This window comes from Dromaius novaehollandiae, chromosome W, assembly GCF_036370855.1.
Source record: "Dromaius novaehollandiae isolate bDroNov1 chromosome W, bDroNov1.hap1, whole genome shotgun sequence".
Classification (NCBI taxonomy): domain Eukaryota; kingdom Metazoa; phylum Chordata; class Aves; order Casuariiformes; family Dromaiidae; genus Dromaius; species Dromaius novaehollandiae.
In genome coordinates, this window is record NC_088130.1 from 32,863,679 (window position 1) to 32,890,328 (window position 26,650).

A 26,650-nucleotide genomic window follows, 5' to 3' on the forward strand; every position below is an offset into this window, starting at 1 on the left:
GATGGTAAAAGGGATTAGAATATCTATATTTATGCTGAAGAGATTTGTTGTTTCCTAGCACTTTACCACTGGCAAATCTCTCCACTGAGTATTTTAAACATGGAGCATGTTATGTCTGTATTTTGCACTAGCTCCTGCCTAGTTTTTACACAGAAAAATGAGAGGTAAATTCTGATTAAGAAACATTCATTGTTTAATTAGGGTGGAAAGGTAAGAGCCTGTTTCCAGAACACCTCGTGGGCCAGCTCGCCAAGGCGAGCAGCGTTCCCTTCGCTCCGTTAGCTCAGCTGAGGCAGACTTCTTGGTGAAACAAGCACCTTACACAGCCATTTGTTCTTCCATTTTGGCCCTACAGGTGAGCAAACACAGACTGTGTTGAAAGGCTTATTTTTGTTTAAGGATGACTCACAGTGACCAATTTTATTAAAGGAGGACAGACATGCTTGAATTAGTCAATTCAAATAAGGGATTTGTACATAACCATTAATAATGACATGATAGCACAAAGTTATAGCAGAGATCTCCACAAAACGGTCACAAGAACAACAGCTGTAACACTTACCCCAAGAAAGGATGGTTAACAGAAAAACGGATATAAAAATCAAAGAACCACCAGTTGTCATGTATCATATTTTACTATAGGTTTACTTTGCCATGTGCATAGGAATCTAGTTGTGAATGAATGTGAAATTATAATTCTGTACCAGAATACAGAACATTTAGAAAATTGATTCTGATGGGGATTTTTTGCTTAACTGGAGCTTTTTGGCAACATGCAGAAGAGTTAACAAAATTAGTAAAAAGATTTTCTTAAAAGTAAACGGAAAAGACAGAGCATACGGAAAATTAAGAAGCAGGAGTGAAACAGGTCATCAAACAAAGCACTTTTTTTGCTTATCTGCGTGCAAGTCTATTAAGAGATCTTCTCTGGTATCTGTTATAATCCTAAATCCCTACCTACTAGTCGCACATGCAACTTCTGTCTTTAATACTGGTTTAAATAAAAACAGAAAGCCCTCCGTAACAACCAATACAAGTTTCACCAAGAAACAGCAAACAGTTCTCAAAAGTATAAACATACAAACAACAGATATAAAGCTATAGCTCCTAAAGATTATCAGGAATCATAGACTGTTCTGAGGGAGGGGAGGAAAACAAACAAAAAAACACACACGCAATGAGCCAGACATACAACACGAGCTAGCAGATCTAGTCTAGTACATGGTATTTCAGTGCTGTTTCAGAGCAGAAGAGCAGCCCCATCAGGTAGTGCTGTAGAGCCGCTGCTGAACACCTCCCCTGACACCTGAGCAAAGACAGAACTTACAGCACAGGCCGTCGTTGTCTCCTGCTCAAGGAAAGGAGGAGGACGCTTGAGACATTTCTTCAAGCGGCACGCACCGCACCAACGCCCAAATACCTCATCTCGGTAACATTTCAGCATTTATGCTTGGGATCTGATGCTGCCAAGTCAACACAGTACTCCAGGGAGCCCCAAAAACATGAGTACCGCCTATGCAGATGCTGCAATTGGCCTACAAAATGAACTTCGAGAAGTATTACGTGGATAGATAAGCATTAAGATTTTATTTAGCAAGACCAAAGGGATCAAAGAAAGGACAGTTTGACATGGACAGAAGAACTCACCCAGGACAAACTGACTTATGTAGTTTGATACAAATGAAAAAATGCATGTGAAAGCAGCAGCACAGTATGCACCTACTAGGTGCATCATACTCTTCACATCCACAGTGCAGCACAACTGCTTTGTATTTTACACAGCTGTTAAAGTTTCATTTTGCTACCTAGCAAAAAAGTTTTCCTCAATACGAGTGCATGACAGGCTTCATTACCAGAAGTGCTGTTGTGGCTTGTAAATGAGTCAAACATGTCTTAGTCAAAGTTGGATATCCCAGGCCTAACCCTCTCTGATACTGCTCCATTAAACGGAAACAATCTACTTCCTTCTAGTCCTCCTCTGAAAGACAGGAGGGACTTAGGGTACAGTTCACTGAAGGTTAGAACAGTTAGGATCTGCTAAAGACACCTCAAAATTTAAGAGCAAGAAAAAAAAAATCCTGGCAGCTTGTTGTACAGCAAGGGCAATGGCCTCAGAGGATTCAGATATGCAAGATGCTAGAATTGTTTTAAGATGAGATCTAGTTTGCTCCTTTACAGAGTCTGTATTATTTCCCTTTTTTGGAAGCTACGTTAAGTCAAAGATAAAAATCCGGAGTGTAACAGTATTTGTTTTAATTGGGCTCAGAGGACATTCTTTGAGTACGTACAAATAGAGTTCATATTTGAAACTGAAGGGTAGGCAAGGAGCAATTCAGTTATCTCTGTAAAAATGCAGCTGACAAGAGCTGCAGGCATTGAAATAACTGCCTATCCACCTGCCTAGGACATGTGCCTTGGCCTAAATATCACATTTTCTTTAAAAGCATATTCTTCCATTGTCAGATCAGCACTGGATTGACAGGCAGAAGAGACTGCTCCAAGGCAGACAGCCAACTGCAGTTGCACTCCCTCACACATTAGAAATAAGAACGCTAACCCAGAGCGAGAGCTGATACTGGTAACAGCAGCAGCTGCCACCAGAATAAATACAGCCTGTTCAACAATTGCATAAAACGCCTGATGTCCACATAAACAGGCAAATAATTAACCCTAGAGTCCTACTTGAACCAATCTCTTGGCCTCTTTCTATATTAGAAAATGGGGGAAATATCATACTAAAGAAAACTAATGGCTATTTTATCTTTCAGCAGGTATTTTCAATTACAGGATGTGTGTGCGCAACCACAATCAGGAAACACTGAACTATTTTGTCCCAAAACCAGCACACACAACAAATGTAAACAAAATGGATTAGCCACATCATTATTTTTAATCCCACGTGTTGAAGTTTAAATGATAGGCCACCAAGATTTTAAAAGAAACAAGCCATGTTCATGGTAAGTGATCGACAGAATTGCTCATAGACTTTGATTTCGCTGAAGTAGCGATGCGGCAGTAAAACACAGTAGGTCAGCTTTAGAAGAAGTGACTATGTCAATGCATCTCAAAGTGAAATTTCAGCTTGCAATGCGTATCGAGGACGGCAGGTGATAATTCCTGCCCCCAAGAACTACTATTTATTCATCAATAAACAAACAAACAAACAACCTCTAACAAAACTCATATGCCAAAGACTGTATTGCTCGATGACAAAGATCTTACCTCAGATCAGTTTCAAGAGCAGTGACTCAGTAGGTACTTGGTTGCAACTGAAAATATGGTAGTTGAAAAAAATTCATTGAAAAGAAACCATACATATTCAGTTCGAATTCCAATTCAAAATTATTTTCCCCAACAAACCTGTTGGCATTTGAGTCAAACTGTCTTGACAGGGATAAAAGATGATGAAATAAGACATGGAGGGACATCTTCACAATTAGAAGATCCTCCAAGAAAGGGCCTTACTACTTATGGGGGAGGTGGGGGGGAAATCACAGTAACTATAGAGACAAAGCCTTGTTGTACGTACAGCTTCTCAGCACTGACTGAGAAAATAAATCTTGCGTATCACTGGAAAACATATTCCATTCTTTGGAAAAACTTGTTCCCCCAGTATCCCCCAGTCCCCAAGTATCTAATAAGAACATAAATTTGAAAGTTCAAGTCAGTCTAAATAAAAAGCACAAAGTCTTCAAAGGGCTTCCAAGTTTCAGTAAGTACTTCCAAGTATTTAAGTGTTGATTTCCCTAACTCAGTTGCTTAATGAAAAAACGCTTAGCATTAAATGAAAATACCACATGATAAAAGTAAATCAAGTGTAAAAGAGGGCACAAAACTCATGAATTATAAACAGACTAGAAAACAACAACAAAGCTATAGAAAAGCAGCCCAATTTCGAAAGCCAATTTTAAGTAAACAACTGTTCTGAATTAATATTTTGAAAATAACTATCAGGCTAGGAGTTATTTTTAAAAAAATCAAGGAAAAGAAGAAAAAGAAAAAAGAAAAAGTTCTCAACAAAGTAGTAATGTCATCGTCCTCTGGTAATATTCTGTACTGATAAGCAATTTTTTGAAAAGGACTGGAAAAACAGAGGCATCGGCTGTAACAGCTCTAACATCTTCATACTTGAGAGCTGAGACAGCATTGTCACTCTAGCACTTCTTTCTTCCCACCAGAAAATACTCACGTTTCATTGAGATAAAAGGCTCCGAAGAGACAAGATCAGGTTCCAGAGCCAGGTATCTGATTTGAAAACAGGAAAAATCTTCCTTCCTGTAATTTTTAGTAACTTCTTTCCCAGAGTAACACAGAAGAAATGACCAAATTTAAAATCAGAGCGGACAATTGTGAGATTAGAGAGGTGGTGGTGGTGGGGCTACATCAATAGCCGATGGGTCAAAGAAATAAGAAATCAGGACTGGTTAAACAGAGAAGAGAGGACAAGATATAGGAAAGGACAGCCTGGCTAAGAGCTACAAAGGGAGATGAGGATCAGGAGCCACAGGGACAGGAAACAGGCAGCTTTGCCTGCAGCCACAGGGTCCATTAAGTTTTTGCCAAAAAGATCTTGACAGCATCAACAACTTTAAGGACAAAAGTGCTTTAAAGGTGGACATTTGTCCAAGTTTACCAGTATACCTGAGTGAATACAGACAGTATCTTACAGCTGAAGCTGCTAACATCCCAAGAAATGTGAGCTGCGAGAAACTGATATTACATTCCACAGTGAATAGAAATTCTAAAAGAAGTATAATTAGGTAATTCTTTATAGTCCATTTCAAAGCCATTTTCGATACAAATACAGTACAAATATGAATACATAAGTACAAACACACCCACTAAAGGTGATAGCTTAAAAAAGTTCATGCAATCATAATTATACACTTCTTAAAACTATGCCACTAAATTTTCTACCTATAGCACACCGTAACATAGTTACAGTTATGGGGTCACCTCAGCAAGTTAACAAGTTTATATCAACAACACTATAAAATCCTTTTAAAAAAGGTATGAGGATATTTTTAATAAAGTAAAAAATCAGTTACATAGAAATACTTATTTAGACCCTAAAGGAAAAGTAACAAATAAAAGGTAATTTTCAAGTATCCTCCTGAAGCTCTAAGCTGTAAAATACAATAAGAATAACACAGTCCCATTATGAACCCACAGTGAATACCAGCAAGTTTTCTAGTACTTTATTATGTAAAAAGTATGCAAACTGATGCAAGAAGCTAATTATTTACTCCCAAACAGTAAGAACAGGATAAAGACAAATCTCAGTACAAATCAGAGCTTAGCTTTGGGATGACCAAAGAACCAAAGACATTTTGATGAACCAAAGATCCTCTTCCACGATCAAGCAGTGGTCTGGCGTTAAGCACAGACATCACTTCAAAAAATTTTTTCTAGAATAGATTGCTTCCAATCCTTTATTTTTTTCATTAAAGGGATGGCACGTCAAAAAATCATACTTGTGATTATTTCTTGTAGTAGCTGCTGGTTCAGAAATGAGTTGCAAGTAATCAAACAGACAACCTCCTTGCTGCATTAGATAACAACAGAATTGCTTTACCACTAAGTCACAGGATAGCAAAAACCAACATACCAACAACACTCGTTCTTACAATGCATGAAGACGACTGACAAGGTTATCATAATGGTAGAACTGTATCTAACAAACTGATCTGAATTTTCCACGTGGCCAAAAACCATTCCCAGTTCCTTAATACATTGCTAGTTCAGATCACACCCATAAAAACAAGACTGAGTAATAAATATGCAATTCTGTTTCCATTCTGATTAGATTCAAAAGAAAACTACACCATGTGGAAGGATTGAATTTATCACCGAATTCACCACAAGTCCCCCACCTTTGCACTGAAACACATCATTAGTGCAGCAAGAGTAGGTGGCTTGACATAACATTGTTAATATGAGACATTATCTTTTCCAGTTAGCCTCACACAGCCTCAAGAAAAAAACATAAAATATCACATGACACAGACTATTATCTGAAGTCTACCCTGAAAATCAAAAACTATATTTTGAAGACCACATAAAAAATAGTAATGGGTCTCAAAAAGCACCTCTGAATATTTAAATGTATTGGTAATCCCATGATAAAAAGGCACGGGCAAAACCAAAGAGGAAATTTGGTAGTTATTCACTTTGTTTAATTCAATTAATTCTGAAGTTGAAACAGATCACTTTAGAGAAAAGCAGTGAGAAAGAAGCAACAGCCATTCTATATATCCTATGGAGTGGGAATAATAAAAATAATAAAGAAAACGCTGGTATCAAACTTCTCAGGCTGAGAGCAGAATAGGGACCAAAACTGAGGCAGACTAATATGATGTACTTCTGGTTGTTCATTTTTTTTACCCCCACAAAGAAAGATGAGAAAATTTCAGTGCAACATGCTCAATTTCATCACACCTAGTCATTACTGCTTTTGTTTCAGGTTAGACAGAGTCACAACTGCATTGGCATTGTCACCATATAACACCTATGGATAAATACTCATTGTGTGCATTTCTGCTTTCAGAAGTGATGCGGCTATCAGCCTGAATGAACTCTTTTTGTATGTATATATGTATATAACCCCCCCCCCCCCCGCCTGTTCTGTAAAATGGCATGCACTCTCTCCCTCTTTATACTCTGGCCCAACCACTTCAAATCCAAGTCACTAAACCATGAGGTGTCCTGTATAGGTGAAGTCAGACCAGGGACAGAAATAGGAGAGGCAAGTGTTCCAGACACTTCTTTAGAATAATCCTCAAGTATTCTACTGGCAACTGTGAGCTGCTACAATTACATCAGCTTGCATGCTCATTTAAATATTAGGCAAGTTTTATACCTCACACCTGTAAAATCACTATCAACCAGGCATGCTATTTATGCATACTGCAGTCATGAACTCCTGCTTACATTTTAAGATTAAAAAAGAAGCAAAAACACATGAGAAAATTAATCCCCAAAATAATTATGGGTGTTTTTCTTTTGCATCTTCATTAAGATTCATATTCTTATCTCAAAAATATGATTAGAAATTCAGTGTATTTGTCTATCTATATGCTTGGGACCCCAGTTACTTGCATTGTTTCACAAACAGCTCAAACAATTTTGCTGCAATTCTTAAAATACAAAATGACATCTTACTGAAAATCTTAATAGTTTACTTAAGAAAAATTCACAAAAATCTGCCCATTAAAAAAAACAACAACAAAAATAGGCATTGCCATATTAGGTGGGATATAAAAACTGATCCAGTTCATTTAAGAGTTAGTTTCACAAATCTGTTAAGGTAATGGCATTATGATTATTCATTTTCAAATAGGCAGAGAGAGAAGAACAATCTCAAACCATTCTTTTGTCTCCTGGAATTATGTTAAACCATAAAACAAATAAATAAACCAATCCCAGAAATGAAGCAACTTAAAACCTGAGCATAGGCAAGTATGAAGTTTATATTCTGAAAAGGTGCTGTTCAGATATTTTCCCCCCATTTCACAGCAAAACAAGAGATTGCTTTGTGCCCACTGCTGTGAATTACTGAGCGCTTACAGACAGAAATATAGATTATTCTCATCAAGAAGAGTTATTATCTTTCTTTCATACAATCCATAACTTTAAAACATCTTTGGCGTGATAGAGTTATTAAGGTCCATTCCACAAAGGAAAGACCATAATAACTCACTGCCACTACCATCACAGCTTGTGAGTTATGGATAATACAAAAGATAATTGCCCTTCCTGAGTAAATTATATGGGCAATTTCTTATGGGAATTAGAAGGCATTTTTGCATAAATCACTGTACCTTATTAAATAACAATTTAAATGCGCTTTAGATTTTGAGATCGCATCTTAAAGGAACATGTTTTTAGGCCTGCAGTTATTTTCAACAAAAAACAACATCAAGCATTGCTAAATCCGACCTTTACTGTGCAGCAATAGATGCATTCAAACCCCCTGGATAAACATTCTCCTTTTCCATGAATTTCCAAAGTAACCATATAAATAAAGCTTCAAAGAACTTTTATTAAAATAAAACTAGATTAAATCACCTAACTATGCATATTTCACATAGCGTCTCACAACATCCTCACAGACAAACTGACGAAGTATGTGCTACATAAACGGACGGTGATGTGGTCTGGCTGAACTGCCGGGCTCCAAGGGCTACGGTCAGTGGCACAAAGTCCAGTTGGAGGCCAGTCACCAGTAGTGACCCCAGGGATCAGTACTGGGGCCAGTACTGTTTAAAGCCTTCACTAACGACCTGGATGACAGAACCAAGTGCACCCTCAGCAAGTGTGCAAATGATACAAAACTGGCAGGAGCAGGCAGCAGACTGGTGGCTGCGCTGCCACTCAGAGGGACCTCGACAGGCTGGAGAAATGGGCCAACAGGAACCTCATGAAGTTCAACAAAGGCAAATGCCAAGTCCTGCCCCTGGGGAGGCACAACCCCATGCACCAGTGCAGGCTGGGGGCTGACCCACTGGAGAGCAGCTTTGCGGAAAAGGCCCTGGGAGACAAGTTGAACACGAGCCAGCAACACACCCTTGCAGCAAAGAAGGTGAACAGCCTCCTGGGCTGCGCGAGGAAGAGCACTGCCAGCAGATTGAGGGAGGTGATCCTTCCCTTCTACTCAGCACTGACAAAACACATCCCAAGTGCAGGGTCCAGTGCTGGGCTTCCCAGGGCAAGAGAGACATGGATATACTGCACTGAGTTCTGCAAAGGGCCACAAAGATGGTGAAAGGACTGGAGCATCTCTCATATGAGGAAAGGCCGAAAGAGCTGAGACTGTTCAGCCTGGAGAAGAGCAGGCTCAGGGGTGTCTCATGGTGATTAGGGAATGAAGAGCCAGACTCTTCTCAGCAGTGTCTAGTGAAAGGACAAGAGGCAATGGGTACACATTGAAATGCAGAAAGTCTTATTTAAATGTAAGGAAAAGCTTGTTTCCTGTGATGGTGGTCAATCCCCGGGACAGGTCGCCCAGAGGGTACATCGAGTTTCCATCCGCAGAGATATTCAAAACTGGACTGGACACAGCCCTGAGCAACCTGCTCAGGGTGACTCTGCCTTAAGCCAGGGGTGGACTAGGCAGTCTCCATCAACCATTCTGTGATTCTGTATCACTCTCACAGGGAGAGAGATATCCCTCTATGAGGCGAGAATACCAGAAAGACTGGATTTGCAAGCCTGTTTTTGCTGAAAGAAATACATGACTCCAACATTCTCATCAACTGTCACAAGTAATAAAAGCTAGGGTACATTTCAGATAGCTTCTCTAAAATTAGGCATCACAGAAAGGTCTTCTGAAAGGACTAGTCTAACATACTTAAAAAACCCACACACACTAATTTTGTGATCAAAATACATTAACACTGTTCCATCACAAACATCAGTAAGCAGGCAAAAACCAAAAGCTATTTTGTTTAAAATTATGATGGGAAAGATGCATTAAAATCCACAAACATTAGGAGATCAGAAATCCTAATCTTTTCCATAATGCAACTGGGATTCTTTGTACCATGCAATCCAGCTCCTTGAGTTCAGGATACAACATGTATGTGAAAGGATTTAACCAACTGAATTCGACAAATCTGAATTTAAATAATTCACAGGAAACCAAGGGGTATTACACAGAAGCATGGAACAGAGTATTGCTGATTTAAAACAAACTAATTTTTTTCTTTTCTTTTCTTTTTAAAAGGGAATGTCGTAAGCACACAAGTTTGATTTGATAAATGATAAAGTTCCTGTCTCCACTCTTGGAAATATCCAGCTTTAGGAGTATTCCCTGACTGTGACCCAAAAACTATCTCAAGGAAAAAACAGCCTCTATTAAGCAAGCTAGTTTATGGAGCAAAATAATCACTGGCACTCCAGAATCAAAAACAGTCCCAGAGCAATAAGCACTGGTGATGTGGATGAAACACCGGGCTAATACCAAGTTCAATATCTGAAAAGATATAAAGGTATAGTTTGCATACAGTTGATTCCAGCAGGGTGGGGGGTGGAGAAATCACAGATCACAGAAAAGTATCTACTTCTAAAACAAAATATTGTGGCTTCCTGGAGAGACACAGACAGAGAAGGTAATATAACTGTGTATCAATGATGTTGGATTCTGAATGCATACCAATGCACCTCAAATCAGAGCATCCAATTATACCAAATAATTATTGATAGAATCTGCAAGTGCGAAAGTAAATACCTGGTAAAGAAGGTCAATGAAGAGATATATTTCTGGCAACGCAGGGTAGATACACGACCCATCCCACTCTGTCCTTATTGCCTCACATGGTTGCCTCTAACCAACCTCATGTTAGCCTACTCTTCGCTCTCCAGTGTTTCATTTCAATTGCTTGTTCAATAGGCCATATAAACCCTTCTCCTATTCCAGTTTACCCTCTTATTCCGGTTCCTCACCTGATCTTTCTCCTTATCAGCCCATCCCCAGACTTCACAGAATTTCTCCCTCCCTGGTCATACATCCCCACTGGCTCACATCCCAACAGTAGCTACAGATGTCATATTTCTCTGCACACTGACTTACCACTTCAGTGAGCTTGCCTTCATCTCAGCTCAGCTCTGTTTTCCTCAACTCTCCTACTTTTCCTCAGCTTCTCCTCTAGTCAAAGTCCTCATCCCTACTCTCTTCACAGCAAAACAACACCTCAATCCTAACATGGAAGAGTTCACCACCAATACCTAAAATTTAACAAAGTTATAAGCAGCCGACCTCAGAATCTTATTGTGGGAAATATCAGACAACCTTTGTAAGTACACAAGACTGACAGTCATCCTGAAGTTTAGAAGTGTACCTTAGAGCTACTTCTATTTAATATCTATGCACTTGTACATGAGTGCATTTCAGTTTTACTGAAGGCATTTTTAATAAAACAGAATTAAAGTGAAGGAAAAATGAAACAAGTTCTGAAGAAAATAATCATTAGAGACTGAAGTAAATGAAAACTGGGGTATCAGAAGAGATGAAACATGAATTTACTCAGGTCGCCTTGGCAGATTATGACCTCTTCCTTCAATGAAATAGAAGATTCTTCCCTCCCCTACCCCAGACAAAATAACGCAGGTGAGTCTGCCTGGGGGTAATTCAGGATAGTTTAACATATTACACCATGGAACATCATCGGTTAAGCTAGAAGAAACTGGATTAGAAGATGTACAAAAATCAGTATGAAACCGGTTAAAGCAAAGACAACCGCAGGTAGCATTCAATCAAAAGTGAAGTTATTGAGGTAGTTTCATTAACTGAGACTGACTCAAGAAAAGATCCTTAATATTTTTATACATGAAACTGGCACAGAATAATAGAGTGCACATGTAAGATCTGCTGAAGGAGAGTTGAATAGGTATCACGTATTGACAGGAAGATCAGATTATCATTAAAGAAAATACATGTATAATTTTGAGGATCAAAACAACATTCAAAAATAGGTATATTAATGTCAAACACCTAGGAATTTTCTGTTCTTAGCTACCAGTTTATCAACAGAACAGACATATCTGGTGATGCCATGATCATACTTATCATGATGGAGCCATAATAATAAAAAAAAAAAAAAGAAAAAAGAAAAACTTTAGTAATTTCCAACTCCTCTTCATGAGAGATCTAGTAATGCTATTGTCATTGTCTTCATCTATAACATAAAGTATAGCCCCAGTCACTATACAAAAAAGAAATAGGAAAAAAGGCTACTAAGCTTACAACAAGCTCTCAGTTTTCTCAATATATAATGAGGCTAAGACAGCCTGGCTTGCTTAGCCTAGCAACATAAAGTCTAAGAGTAAGTGTGACTGGTACATGCTACAGTTTATTGGTAGACAGCAGCTACAAGAAATAAGAATTAAGCTACAGGATGATATTAAATAAGAGCAAACGAGTATATGAAGGCCATAAATAACTGTAGGATGGAAATCAGAAGGATGCTTTTTGAAACAAGCTGGAAAGGGCTATGGATCACGATTTTTAGGATGAAACATGACTTATCATAAGGACTGAAAGACATGATTTACAGGCCTCTAATAGAAATGGAATGCACAACTCATTAAAAAAACCACTCCTACATTGTGGGAGGGGAAGAGATAAAAAACAAAGTAAGACATGATCTTCTGTAGTTTTACAGTAGTCCTCCAGGGTTAATTTAGTAGTGTGTCTAAAGAAGCAAAGTTTTATGAATCTGAAATGCAATATACGCATTTCCGCTTTTAATAAGCCTTCTTGTTCATACGCATGAGCGCTGAGGAGTACACAAACACAAAAAATCCTGAAAATGAATAAGTCACTTTCAATATTCAATAGGAGTGTCACAGGCAAACATTTTAACTTCTTTGTCTTAAATAACTCTACACACTAGTGACCAAGACAAACAGATGTTAAAAAACAAACGAAAAAGAAACCCCAAAACCTACAAACCACATTTTAGGATCCCTAACATTTTTCTTCAACCTAGCTCTTCAGATGTGGGATTCTGCTCTGCTCCCCCACACTTCTTTTGTAGACATTTATGAAGTAAATATTTCATTGGTATACACCAAAAGCGTCAACATGTACAAGCAGAAACAACAGAGCAAGAGTAAAGAGACTGGCAAACGTGCTGCAAATCAAAAGACCAAGAACAACCATGAAATCCAAGAAAGAAGTTTGACAATGGAAAGAAACTGCCCAGCCCTGGGTAGAGTGCTGACTGCAGAGACCACACCACAGACATGGAACAACAAATACACAACAGGACTAAACCTCACCCAGGGCCTTCGCTGTCAAAAGAGCACACAAACGCAGCAGAGATCATGCAGCATTATCACCAATGAAGAAGAACCCAAGAGACATGATGAGGACTTCATAGCCAGCATCCCTTGCTCCCCTTATCACTGCATGCCAGACTGCCGGGACACCCATCTGTCCTGGTACTACTATATGGGAGTAGCATCAGTAGTGCATCAGTATGCAGGGTCATCAGTATGATGATGATATTACGAAAGCATCAGTATGAAAGGATTAAAAAAAAAAAAAAAAAGAGAGAGAGAGAGAGAGAGAGAGAGAGATAACAAATGTGAGTGACTGAAGTCAGTTTTGTTCGAAGTAAGAATCCTCTTCCTTTCCACAGATTATTGCACTGAGTTTTACTACAAGAGTGGCTGCACTTCCAACTGTTTCACTTTTACGTGGTTACACATATTGTTTAGTTGTTGCAGAAAAATGTTATCTTAAAACAGACATTTTCCTAGTGACATTTGTTGCATAAAATGTAAGAAGCTTGTTACACACAGAAAACACCTAAGTTACCATTTATTTCTTTTGGTCTCTGCAAAACTGAGACTTTTTCCTTGTCTAAAATTGTGGATTCCTCTTATTAAATATTTTGATTAACAATAATAAAATACATTGATGGGTGGAGGCAGCGTGAGGAAATCTCACTGTAAGAACTACAGCAAGTACAAGGACGCACAGTGCAACGAGTGCTGCAGAGACAGCTCTGCCATCTAACGACTGCTAAGTTTTTTCCTTAGCTAGAGGCTAGGCAGTTTACTTCTTGTCACTACATCAGAAAAGCTCTCTTCCTTTTGGCATCTCTTCATATATAAGCTATGCATAATTTTCTAGAGGCTACTTTTACAATTCATTCACACTTTCAGGTACAGAGAAAAAGGAAGATGCATCCTATGTGCTACCTGTGTTTCTCAACACAAAAGCGCAACGCATTCCATTCAGGATATATACCTGGGGAACATTAAGTTTCAAAAGCTAGCACTGACCATTAATTATACTCCCTATTTATACACACACTACTGTTCTGTGTCAGTACTTGTTCTTTGCTCATGTGACTACAACCTATTTCTCATAATCTTGCTTGATTTTAACTTTTACTTTCAAAAACTCATCATAATCTTTCATACAAAGTGGGTCTCCACATTTTTATTCCCACATATATCTAATATGCAAAAGCAGATTGAGGTATTTGTTTTAACCACAAATTATAAAAAAGAAAAATATTTTGATTCAGTAATTCTTAAATAAAACTTTTTGATCTTCCTCCATAAAGACGTTGAATCATTATTCTAAAATATTTTGTTTTAATTTCCTTCAACACCCCTGAGCAATACTCAGGTAAAACCTTCTCCTTTCTTCAGCCATTGGCAGAAAAATGAATCAAGTGAGCACAGATAAGGCAGACAAGACAGTCTTCCATGTACCACGGAGAAAGGAAGGGGGTTATTTATTAAAGAAAAAGATAAGAACCCTCGGTCTCTTTTAGCGGCCAAAAGCATTTAAGTTTAATGTATTGTCACTGGGGGGCGAAAGGTAAAGTGCAACACAGCAGAGGAAAACTACAGTTTGGCAGAGACTTAGCCTACAAAAATTAAAAGTCTCAATAGTTCTGTCTCCTTCCAAATTGCAATTTTCTGTAGTCAACCTTATACTTAGCTCTGTCCCCAGCAAAACCTTGTATTTGACTGACGCAAGTTCTGCAGCATGAAAAAAGCAGAGCTTTAGCTAGGCTTGGTGTTTAGAGTACGTCCAATGTTTCTTTTGTTGCTTAAAAAAAAAAAAAAAAAAAAAAAAAAAAGATATTTGTAGCTATTCTCAAAATGAAACTGCAATTTCAGTTTTGAGTTGGACTTGAGAATACTCCAGGTATGCTTGGAAGTGCTCTGTATTCAACTGTACTATGATGCCTTAACTAAGATTTTTTTTTTTAAATTCAGATTACTTTGACCTGAAACATACAAGCTGTCGTTCTGGACCAAACTTTTAAACTATTCTAGCAACCAGTTGCTGGCAGAAGCTGGCCCCAGATAGCCTTCAGAAGATGCAAGAGCTATAAAGGCACACATGCTATGATCTACTCCACGAAAAAAATGTAATCCTAATTATTAGAAATTGTTTTCAGTTACAAACCAGAAACACCTCTCTAGTGTGTTCAGCTTGATTTGTGATCCCTTTCAAGTCTTTGTATCAGTAGTTGTAATTGTGGATATCACTATTATCCATGTAAGCATCCCAAGACCTTTACTAAACTCTTTAACTCAAACATCATCCGTGATGGTTAGATTCAATTAAGTGTGGAATGAAAGAGTGGCAAATTACTAGATGACACTTAAAAATATTTTTATTTCATTGGACATATCATTGTTCTTGTGTTTTGAAAAAAAACATTGGTATTTCTGTCAATCTGTAAAACAAGGACACAGAACGAACTCTAACTCTTGGCTCCCCTTTGTGCCACGGTTACATGTAAAACAGAATGAATACACTAAAAATAATTTTCTGTCTTTAATACATTTGTATTTTTCACCGAAGTCCCTTGGGATTTTTATGTAAGGAATCAAGAAGAGAACTTCTCTCAAACTGAGCATTTTGTGAAATCAACCACACGCAGGGAAATAACTTCCAAAAGACCAGATACAATCATCTAGTACTCTAATTTGGCTTCAGCAGGTTGGAGGTTACCTTACTCTGCAAGGAAACAAACAAACAAAGCAATGAGAAGGTGGGTTTGCGTTTTGGGTTGACCTCCGAGGTGATCTGGCAAAGGCCTGCACAGACCTCTGCCTCCATGACCTACTGCAGCAGAAAGGCCTCTGTGTCCCATAGCTGTTTTTGGCTGCTGGTTGGCCCTTACCCCTAGGATCGCTCAGCTCCACCTGCGCCAGCGAAGCGCCTGTGATGGGAACGCTATGTCAGAGAAACCGGCACAGCCATTAGAACAAACCTGCTTTCCGCTTCTTATGCGTGCAGCAGCTAGCAAACATGCATCAATCTTCTTTTGAAGTTAGCTTTAAAGCTATCTCCTGATTTTAGATGCAGGGTACAAAACAGCAATATAAAACAAAAGTCTAAAATATAAGTCTTCTTAAAAAAAAAAAAAAAAAAGAGTTAAGTTTGGTTTAGATTTTGGGGTTGAACTGTAATCTTCTGAAAGCTGGATCTACCACTGATATTTTTAGCACTGCAATACCTGCAAAGACATAGGAGTACTCCAAATCAAGCAGGAAATAAAAAGGCCTTATTTATACTAAGCAACACATCATCAAGTAACACCCGGTATCATGGGAAGAAGATTTCAGACTCAAGACACTGAAAAGCTTGTGTTTCTATAAGACTTCCATTTCCACACTGAACATTTAGCATTTAAATAGCAGGTTAAAACTCCTAGTTTACAGGAGTGATTTCTTGCTTGCAGAGCCAGGACCCAGCAAACAGTACCTATCCCACGAGCCATCCAGCAGCGGTCTCGGGTAAAACCTACCGGTACCCGCGGGCTCCGCGGGGCCGTGCCGGCAGCCGGGGGGACGCAGCGGCTCGCCGCTGGGCTCGGCTTGGGGACGGCTGGTTTATACAGCGATTTCCACAGCTCGGCCACTCGACTGGTGAACGGGCATCGCCAAGAGCAGGCGCAAACCCGAGTTCTGGGGCACCGGGCAAGCAGATTTGACGTGAAACGCACGCCGGGCAAAACCGACCTGTGAGGTCCAACACAGGCGTTTTAGACAAATAAATAAGTAAGTAAATAATAAAAGGCCACGGGACTAACGGGAACGGCGACGCCACCGCTCAGAGCAGCCCGAAGCCAAGAGGAAGAGAGCGCCGGGACCCGACGGGTTTCCGCCGCCGGGCGCCCAGGTGGGCAGAAACGGCCGCCCGCACGCAGCCGGTGCCGCCGCGGCTCCCGCCGCCCCGGGCAGGGCAGGGCCGGTCAGCGGGGACGGGGGGGAGGGGGGGGGGAGGCGCCCACGCGGCCGTTGGCCCCTGCAGCCGCGCCACGCGCGGGGACCGCGGGAACTCGGGCGCGAGGCGCGCGCAGAGCCGCGGCCACCAGCCCCGCCGGGGAGCGGCGGCCCCGCGCCCTGCCGCAGCCGCGGCCCGCCTCTCCCCCCCCGCAGCGGCCCCGGCCCCACCCGGAAAAGTTGCGGCGCGGCGCGGCGGCAGCCCTCCCGTGGGCGGCGGCGGCGGGCGCCCGGCGCGCAGAGAGGCGCCGCCGCGCCCCGGGGAGCGCAGCCCGCCCGGCGGAGAGCGGCGCCGCGGAGGAGCGCCCGGGCAGGGGCAGCGCAGCCCCACGCGAGGCGAGCGCCCACCGCCGAGCGGCCGGGGCCGGGGCGGACCCCCGCAGCTCCTCCCCCTCGCACCCGCGCCGGGACCCCCGCGGCCACGGCTCAGCGCGCGAAACTCACGGAGCAAAACGCGCCGCGGCACCAGCTCCCGGCCGCGCTGCCTGCGCACTGCCGGCGGCCGCCCCGCAGGCTGCGCTGCGCTGCGCTGCTCTGCTCCGCAACCGCCGCTCCTGCCGCCGCGACCCCCTTCCTGCCGCCGCGCCCGCCCCGCCCCCGCCGGGGCCGCCTGCCCCGGGCCCGGCCCCGCCCCCGCGGCGGCCCGGCCCTGCCCCCGGCCCCGCCCCGCCCCGCGCGGGGACGAGGCGCCTCTCACGTCTGCGTGCGCTGCTCCCGCGGGCCGCCCCGGCCGGGGGGGAGGGGGGCGGCGCCGCGGCGGGGGGCGCTGGGCGGGTCCGCACCGCCCCGGGGGGCGCCGGGGGGGCGGGCAGGTCTGGGCGGCCCGGGGGGGCGGCGCGGGGGAGCGACGCGCCCCGCGAAGCGCGACGAGGCCGGGTGGGAGCCGAGGTCACAGGCGGCGGGGCCGAGCCGCGCAGCCCCGGCGGCGGCGTGCCGCGAGCTGGCGCGGGCGGAGGTGCGAGCAGGGGCCGCGGGGAGCCCGTCGCCTGCTGCGCGCCCGGGGAGGCCGCGGTGAGGGGCGCCCGGCCGGCTGGGCGAGGCTGGGTGTTTGCGGCCCCTCCGAGGGGGCGGAGGCTGGAGCCCCCCGAGGGCTGGGCGCTGAAACACGGCCATGAAACGCACGGGTCGGACGTGTCGGTTCGGTGCCGTTGGCAGCTCACGTGCCGTTGTCGTCTCCGCAGGCGGCGAGGGCACATCAGCGAGTCGACCGAGGCCTGGTCCCGCACGGCGTTGGCACCATCCCGCGACGACGACGGAGCATCTTGCAGTGCGCCCACTGCGCGTGGAGGCCGCCGGACATGCCGGAGGCCTCGGGGTCTGGTTGCGCCGCTCGGCTGGGGGCTGCGAACCTCTGCCGTGCCCCAGGGACGCGGGACTGCAGCGTTCGTTGTTTGTGGGGCACTGTCTTCAAACGGTGCTTTAAAACCTAAAAATATATGGTAAGACATCATTCTGCCACCTTCAGGTCCAAGTAATGCCTTATTTTATAAGCAGATCCACTGACTGCATTGTGGGAACAGATTTGGGTAGTCAGGCCTGTGATGGATATTTCCGTATTTTTGCAAAGGCCAGCAGTGTTACCGTTATGGAGGACTCTTCTTATTCATATAAAATCAGAGATATACAGACAGCATGAATAAACTTTTTGAAAGCCTATTCACATTTCCTGAATTAGAGCACGTCAGTGGGTTTTTGGTTTGGTTTTAAATGCCTTGTCCTTTTTCCTTGGATGTTGAAAACTTACTTTGCCTCTGCTAGGTATAAGACACATTTAGCAATTAGTAATTAGTCTGTCCCAAAGATGTTTTCCTTCTTCGATAACTTCTCTGAACAGGTGATCTTCTTTTCAGAAATGATGACTTAGCAGCTCCGGTTACTTTGCAGAGGCACCTGACGTTTCTGTGCAGAGCCGTCCATTATACTGTTCGTGTAAGTCTGTGCTGCGCTCCCCTCCTACAACGGATCTCATTTGTGAAACCCAGTGCCATGGTTGCAGAAGCCTGGTCTAAGGATTTTAGGGAGGTTAAGTAAGACAGTTATCTGGAAGACAGCCTGCACTGAGCAAAGCGATTCAGTTGTGCCTCTCTGAACTGTTATGCTAATATACAGGTCTGTTGCAAAGGCAGGAGAACTGCAGAAGTCTTTCCCTGCCTTTCATCCTGGCTGCTGCAGTGTGGCAGAAGAAGAGGCTGTAGCCTCACAGTCTCTCCCTCGCATTGGGGCTACCTGCTCTTCAGCAGTGTTTCTCATTTTGGCTCCTCTTATGTAAATTCTATGCTTGGTTTAGATTAATTTTTATTTTCAAGGCAACCTCTGTAAAGGGAAGAATGTATGGGGAAGAATTTGGAGAAGGAGCTCAAATAGTCAGATAGTTTGCACATGAACATTCCCCAGGTTAAAAGGGCCCTATTTTATGAGAATGCTATGACTGTCAAAAGCCAGTCCTGCTTGTTTGTAATTGTTGAACATCTGACTTACAGATATGACTAAAAGGAATCAAAGTCTTTGAGAAAGGAAAGAAAAAAGCACGGAAGAATTATTTTACTAACTCTTTGAAAAGTTATTTGGAAACATGTTACAGCAAATTTTGGGTCTACCATGGGGATTTTCTTTAAAATTTTGTTTGAAATTTTTAAAATTTTTGTCTTCATAATTAGGGAAAAGAAATTAAAATCTCAGCTTTTTGTGAATACCTTAGTTCAGCAGTAATGAAGCCATTAATTTGAGTAGACACTGCCAACTCTTTTATTTTTCATTACTGTAAACATATGGCAATCTACCTTAGATTTCATCTTTAATGGCTCTCTAAATAATTCTACTGTATTTACTTCCATTTGCTCATATTGCTTTCATTACTTTGAGTGTTGTTTGAATGCTTTTTGAATTTAATCTCACTTATATTACCCACCTGGTGATCTCTGTGCCAAGTGATTTCATATTGCTTCACAAAGGCAATAAAAATGAATACATTAAAATGTGGTGTTTAAGTTTTGCCGCCTCCTCTTCTGAAATCTGAGGTTAGATTTACAGTGCCTTTTTCTCAAATCTGATATTACCTTGCATTAAAAAAAAATAGTTTTGTTAACTTTGTGATTTATGCGGTAGCCTCCTAGCATGAAGGCATGCAGAAAAATAAATACACCAAGCACTAGATCGTGTAAAGTACTACACTTCCTGCAAGACCGGCTTCACGGAGATTATAAAATATTTGGCATATGATATGACTGGTTAGCTACTTTAATGATTTTCCAATAAGAACAAAGTATTCTGAACGTTCTTTTTCATAAAAGATAACTTACTATAAGGCTTTTGTGTGAAATTAAATAGTGCAACAGCATACAACAGTTAGTTTGCAAATCTGTATTTTAAGTCTCCAGACTTCTGCACTAGGTCCCAATTCAGCAAGGAATTTAAGCACTAGGAAATCAGATACATGCTTTAGTAACTAAATCAAGATCTTTGAGATGAAACAGTTGCATGAAACTAAAAGGTGTAATTGGTCTGTGGTTGCTGTCTCACAAAAAGATTTTCAATATGAGTTCCCCAATGATGCAGACAGTTGCTACCTGCCATTTATAGATATACAAGGAAGTATTGTATGAACTTGTCCAAAAAGCTTTTGAGTCATGCCATCGCCTTACTTATACTTCCATAACATAATATTATCATCACTGGCAAACAGCCATGAAAAGTATTAAATCATAAAAGGCAGTAGCATATATCTTGATGAAATATTTTAGATAGCTAGATAGATGCATCTTTTAAATTTTTGGCTTCGAGCATCATTTACTCTATATTGCCACAGATGCTTATTTCTTTTTTTCCCTCTTTTTCAGGCAAAACAGAATGCTACCTTCCTTTTTTTTCCTCTAGCATATATAAAAGCACAGACTGCATCAGACACTGGAGAGCTGCATGGAGATTTTACTTTGCAAATGGAACAGCATGCTAACAGCATGCTAGCAGCATAAAGGATGAAAGTCTTTGAAGAGCTCTTTTGAGGATAGAAATCAGCCCATGAACTCCTTCAGGCTGCAGTCTTATTCATTGTTATTTCCGAGATTTTTTTCACACACTCACCAAGATAAATTCCAATTTAAAAACAGTCCCAGTGAGCTGGTATGTATTATATAGGTATGTAGCACAGCTACAGTTAGTGTACTTTTATACCTCAACATTATACAAAAATGCTACAGAACAAATACCTATACATCGGAGGTTAAATTTTGTCCCTGATAAACAGGGAAATATGCCACAAAGCCAGTTAGCACCCTCAGCTAAACTTTGCTTTTAACTTGTGCGTGCAATAAATGGTTTCTGTGGATCGCAGATGAGGTAAGCTTTTGGGGCACTGCTGCTTATATAATGCCTTGCCTGTGAGCAGAAGATTTTCATCTCTAGCTCTGCCAAGCTAGCACGTAAATAACAAAAGAATAAATTATAGCAGTGTTGTAAGGAAAATTATTGATACCACTGTATTACCTAGAGCAATGCCATATTTTACATACAACTGAGAGTGGTTTCTAAGAAGACATAGCTTTAGAACAGAAAATATTTGTTGTCCTTTCTATCGGTATATTTGGGTGTTACTATCTTACATATACACTGGCCTTTTGATCTTAAAGCATAAAAGAAATCTGATATGGCTGAATGTATGTACTGCTAGTGATTACTGGTGCCCTAGTGCAAGTAATTCAGTTAATTGTCATTAATCTGAATATGCCAACTCAAATAACAGTCCTTGAAAATTATCCAAATTTCTCCTGAGGCTTTTCTTGTGTCTTTAAAAAACCTTACTCTCGCCCCTTTGCCTCTGGGATCTATATGCATGTCTTAGTTAAAGGTTATTTTTTCCCCATATACTTACCATTTTTTTGTTTTGAGAAAAAAAAATTATCAGACATCTATGGTAATAATGAAAGGAGACTTACCAAAAATATTAAGTAGGTATGAACCAGACCTTAGACTGCATCTTTAAAACTTCTGAGAATTTAGTGCAGGAAAACAGTGGTTCAACATTTATTGTTTATACTTAATGTAATTACATTAAACAGTGGCTAATACTAGATCCCAGCTTACCACTGACTTCTGTCATACTTAGCTGAAAAACCTCATGAGTATGCTGCAGGTATGGTCTCTAGTGAGATACATCAATCTAAACGCTTTATTTTTCCTAGTGCAATAATACTTGCATATAGAAGGGGAAGTAGCATTTAAATTTAAAAAGTGTTTTAAGAAAGTATTGCAGTAGTCTTTTATATTTGTCAGAGGGTTGGGCTGCTGTTGTGTTTTAAGTATTTAAAAAGTATTTCCATTACTCAATTTCATGACAAAATTCCAGAATTATTAGTCCCAGATTTCAGAGGACTCACCACAGGCACACTGGAAAGAAGGGAGGAGGTCTGATAATTTTTGTTATGGAACCTTGAAATAAGAATAGCTGCAGACAGAAGAGATGAAATAAGATTGAGGGAGAAGACTAGAGGTGATGCTGTCTCTTACTCTGCATATACATCTCTGATTGACTGTACATATAAATGATTGTTTGCATAGAGCAAGACAAAATCTGCTAGTAACGTCTACTGAGCAGACAGTAATTGTTTAACTAACTTTCAGGGTCACTTTATTTCATGCTAACATCAGTTTCTAAAGCTAGCTGTGGCCAGGGGCACATGAACAGAGAGGCAATTTTTGAGACCGGAACAAATCATACTATGGCAGCTGTGCATAAATAAATAGATTTATGTTGCGAAGTGTGAGAAACAAACACTGAAAAACAAGCAATTGAAATCATGGCAACATATAGCCATGATTTATCCAGGGGTAAATTTACCACTGTTGGACCAGGATTAAAGCACTTTTATGGACTGAGTATCCACAGCTTTTTAAAATTCAGATAGATGGACTTGTCATGGGCTAACTCATGGTGGGTCCATGGCAAGGTAATTATTACCATGCAGACAATATAAAATATCATGAGAGTTAATGTTCTGGGTGAGGATGTAGCCTTGGCATGAATACTGGGGGAGATTATTCAGTCACAAGTATATATCACAGCCAAAAGTGTGTGTGCCAAAACAAGCAATGGGATGCTGGATGGACAGCAGCTTACTTTGCTCCACCCAGTAAATTCCATCTTTCTTTCAGAATGGATGAAAAAGAATGAAATTACAACACTGGTAAGAAAGACAGGTGAAAGAAATGAAGTGGTTCTATTTAACATTTACTTAGTACTTTAGATTTATTAAGCAGTATTTAAATATTAACTAAATAAGCTTCACAACAGCACTATAAAGAAGATAAGGTGCTTTCCCCATTTCTACCCTGTTTCACAGTATTTGGACAACTATTCTTTTCTCTAAGGCTGTAAGTAAAGATAGCCAGTTGTAGATACACAACTAATTGGATAATGTGCCAAACTCATTGAAGCACCTTTATTAAACTCAACAAGACTTGGTTAACTTATTTTCCTTATTCCTCTTCATTCCAGAATTTACTAGTCCCAGTTCTACAAATCTTAGTAAAGGGCAATAGTCATTAGGAATCATGTCACAAAGTCAAGGTCTCAGACTATCCCCCTTTTTCAGAGTGAGGGAGGCAGGGTCCCACCATCATGAAATGTTTGAGGATGGTGGCCAGACTGCACTTTCTTGAAAAGAGATCAAGCAGTTCAGACATTTGCCTTCACTCTGTGTGAACAAAAGAAACCTCCTTTAAAGCCTGAGGTCTTGAAAGACAGATATCTCTCCATTTATCAGGCAGATTTGCTCCATCTTCTTTAAACAGATCCTTAGAAATGCATTTAATCCTTAAAATGGGAACTCATTCCCCTTCTTGTGAAGTATTTGCTCATTTTCTGGTTCACTTCCTCCTGTCCCTGACTGGTCTTCGCCAGCCAGAAGATTCCTTCTTGAAGCACCTCTAGCTAGAGTAAGAAAACAGCAGGAGAAAGTGCTGAAATCTGGCAGATGTCCTTTAGCTTAATGATTAGATTTTGCTTTGTGGAGGTCATTGTCCCTCAGGTGAACAATGATCACCTACGGAGAATGACAACAAGCCCTTAAATCAATTTGGAGTATGTGGGGGAATGTGACTCCATAGCATGCCACCAAAACTAATTCTTTTCTGGCTCTCAGGCAGAAAGCTGACAAGGCATGTGGGCCTACCTGAGATTCCCCCATGCATGACATGCTTTTGTCTGTGTCCAGTGAAGCCAGATTTCCAGAAGCTGAATCTTTTCATTTGATCCTGCAACAGAGCAGATAACAAGATACAAGACTAAAATTTTACCTTGATATATGGTTCTTCTGAAATGATTGAACATAGTATTGCTAGAGCCAACTAAGCTGTTTCTCATCTATTTTCATTTGTGGCAAGTGTAGCCATTGCTATTATGTATGAATGCATCAAAGTCCCCAAAATACAAAGAAGTTTAACTTGATTCTCTATTCCATTTTAACGCTAATGTTAACTTTACCCTGCTTATAAATTGCCTGTTTCCTTGGGGAAATGCTAGACCTAAATATTGACTAAACTGCAGCTAATGCTTTTAATGCCTGCTCTAGACAAAGACACAGAATGGTTTTTCAACCACAAACAAGCCAGTCTTCTTTTAAAATGACATGAAATCAAGATACCTATCCATTGCTCCCAAATTTCAGTACTTTCCCCTCTGATTTTTCTCATCCTTTTGGTAATGCTTCCAAGAAATATTTGGTGATCATTTCCTCTCCTGTAAGATTCTGCTACCAACCTACCTTATATTTGGTGATCATTTCCTCTCCTGTAAGATTCTGCTACCAACCTACCTTATAGTTTATAAATTAAAACATTATATCTCTAGTTCTAAAATGTAAATTCACTCATTGGCAGGTGAAAGATTTGCTGTATTGTTTGAGAATATTCATATGGCAATGAAGACCTAGAACATTTATCGAAACTTAGTCAGCATTCATAGTACCACATGACTTCAATCCCTGTTGAATTTCTTCTGGCATGTGGTGCAAATTCCTAAAAGTGAGTGAAAAATGTTAATGTAGGAATGTTTCAGCAGTGCTTTTAAACATAAATATTTTGTATATTCAGGGCAGACACATTACTGTAGCTGGTTGTACTAAATTCCTTGGTGTTTGTGGCAAAATGATATTTGCTTGCATTCTGACAAAAACATGTCTTGGATAAAAAGAAAAAGTAAAGTATGGTATGGCTGAAGCTTCTCTGTGTCCAAGCAATTTACAGCTGTAGTAAGAATCTCTAGGTAAGAGGTCTCTTGGGAAGTAGTCTTACCACTAAATATGGCAACAGCACCCCAGCATCTATGTTTAACAGAAAGTTGTGCCATGGTCCGCTAATTTAAGAATTTTTGATATAGATACTAACCTCAAGAGCGGATTCCCATCTCTGCATCCTAAGTGTCGAGATACATTAGTCTTCAGCACTGACTCGGGTATATAGGTCTTGGAGAACTGAAAGGTTCAAGATGCCTGTCTGTCTTTCCTCCTTTCCCAGTAGTCCGTGTTAACCTGTGTTAGAGGTTAAATTTAGCAGATTCCATACTCAAGCATGTAGATGTTTTAAGTCAGCATTTCACTAAAGATTTTTAGGACACCTAACTGTTTCCCCACATTGTATATGGAGCCCAGGAGACTAATGCTAATCTTGAGTTTTGAATTCCACTAAGTGAAGTGCTGCACTTAACCACATAAGTCCTTTGCTGGATCTGGTCCTAAAACCAAAATAGTGCATTTGTATGCTTTCTTTTCAGCTAGCCTTCCCTTCCTTGAACTTTCCTTCATACCACCGGTACAGTGATAGTTTTAGGAAAGGAAATATTAGTTCTATTAAACCACAGTTTCTAATAGTGGACCTGTTGTTTGGGATGGCAGAGTGACAAAACACTCACACAGTCAGTCTCTTTGTGAACTGTAGATCATAAAATAAGTAGCTACATTTCCATTAAAATATTAACAGCAGGGGTGGGGTTACATAATTTAAACAAGCTACCATTAAATCCTTCATTTTAACCATAGGGGAGACAGCAGTGGGAAATACGGTGTAGAGGGATAGATACTATTCATAACTATAAATTAGTGTGACTATTAGTATGGCTTGTATATGAGAAATAAAAGAGAAGTGTTGCCCGTAGTACAGAGTCTGCTGTCTTTATTGAGTAAATATGCAAATATCTATTCTAGGAAACAGCATTCCTGTTAAAGAAAATTACTAATTGGTTTGTGAAGAAAAATCAGAAATAGATGAGACACTATATATACCTTAACATTTTTGCAAATATCCTGAAAATATATCTGAAAAATACTGATCAGTCCTTAAGGGATGACCAATCATTTCTTCACTATAGTTCTGTAAGAGAAAAACTCCTGAGGAACTTCTTGTGTCTGAGTTTCCTACTTTATTATAGTGGATTTCCCTTAAGGTGAAATAAGTAGTTCTGTTCACACATTGCAAAGATTTCAAGAAAGCCTGGTCTTACAGACTGAAAACACACAAGCATTGCACTTGATGTGTTAGGAATCCTGACTTATTCCCACCCACAACATTTCGCTAGTAAAGACTCCTGAAACAAAGAATTTTGCAAAGGTATAGCTGGCTTCAACATTATGAATGCGAATGAAAAGCCATGATTTTGCCAATAACCTTCCAATCACTTTCATGTTTTTATCTCTTAAACTGTACTAATGCAATTGGTGCTAACTTTTATTATTTATTTTTGGCAATATTTTTTTAGATACTTTTATGAAATTATAAATTTGTCTCATTTCAATGGCATTGCTGTCTCAGAAGGACCCTCAAACACTGTAAACATTATCTTGTTAAGGAGAATGGAATGTGGTATATTTGTGTGTGTCCTATAAGCAGATCTTTTCAT

General features: G+C 40.8%; 1 protein-coding gene and 1 long non-coding RNA gene across 10 annotated transcripts in view; one reads left to right on the top strand and one right to left on the bottom strand.

Moving 5' to 3' along the window:
• The window catches only part of LOC112988498 (peptidyl-glycine alpha-amidating monooxygenase-like), a 148,078-nt gene extending 130,703 nt beyond the window's left edge, over positions 1-17,375 (bottom strand). For 2 of the 7 annotated variants that reach the window (XM_064500296.1, XM_064500293.1), the window contains exon 1: positions 17,209-17,373. The gene's annotated coding sequence lies outside the window, so the exon portion shown is untranslated. Of the gene's footprint in view, positions 1-16,286; positions 16,501-17,208 lie in introns of all 7 variants that reach the window. The other 5 variants (XM_064500294.1, XM_064500297.1, XM_064500299.1 and 2 more) reach the window with 5 other exon arrangements.
• Positions 17,376-17,401: 26 nt separating this feature from the next.
• On the top strand, positions 17,402-25,909 carry LOC112988499 (uncharacterized). Of its 3 annotated transcripts, none has more exons than XR_010385671.1 (4): positions 17,402-17,467; positions 17,946-18,203; positions 18,615-18,693; positions 20,601-25,909. It is a non-coding gene; the product is annotated as an uncharacterized LOC112988499 (long non-coding RNA). The 3 variants fall into 3 exon arrangements; XR_010385673.1 differs by having other exon boundaries at positions 17,435-17,461; XR_010385672.1 differs by lacking the exon at positions 17,402-17,467 and adding an exon at positions 17,489-17,719.
• The last annotated feature ends 741 nt before the right edge of the window (positions 25,910-26,650 follow it).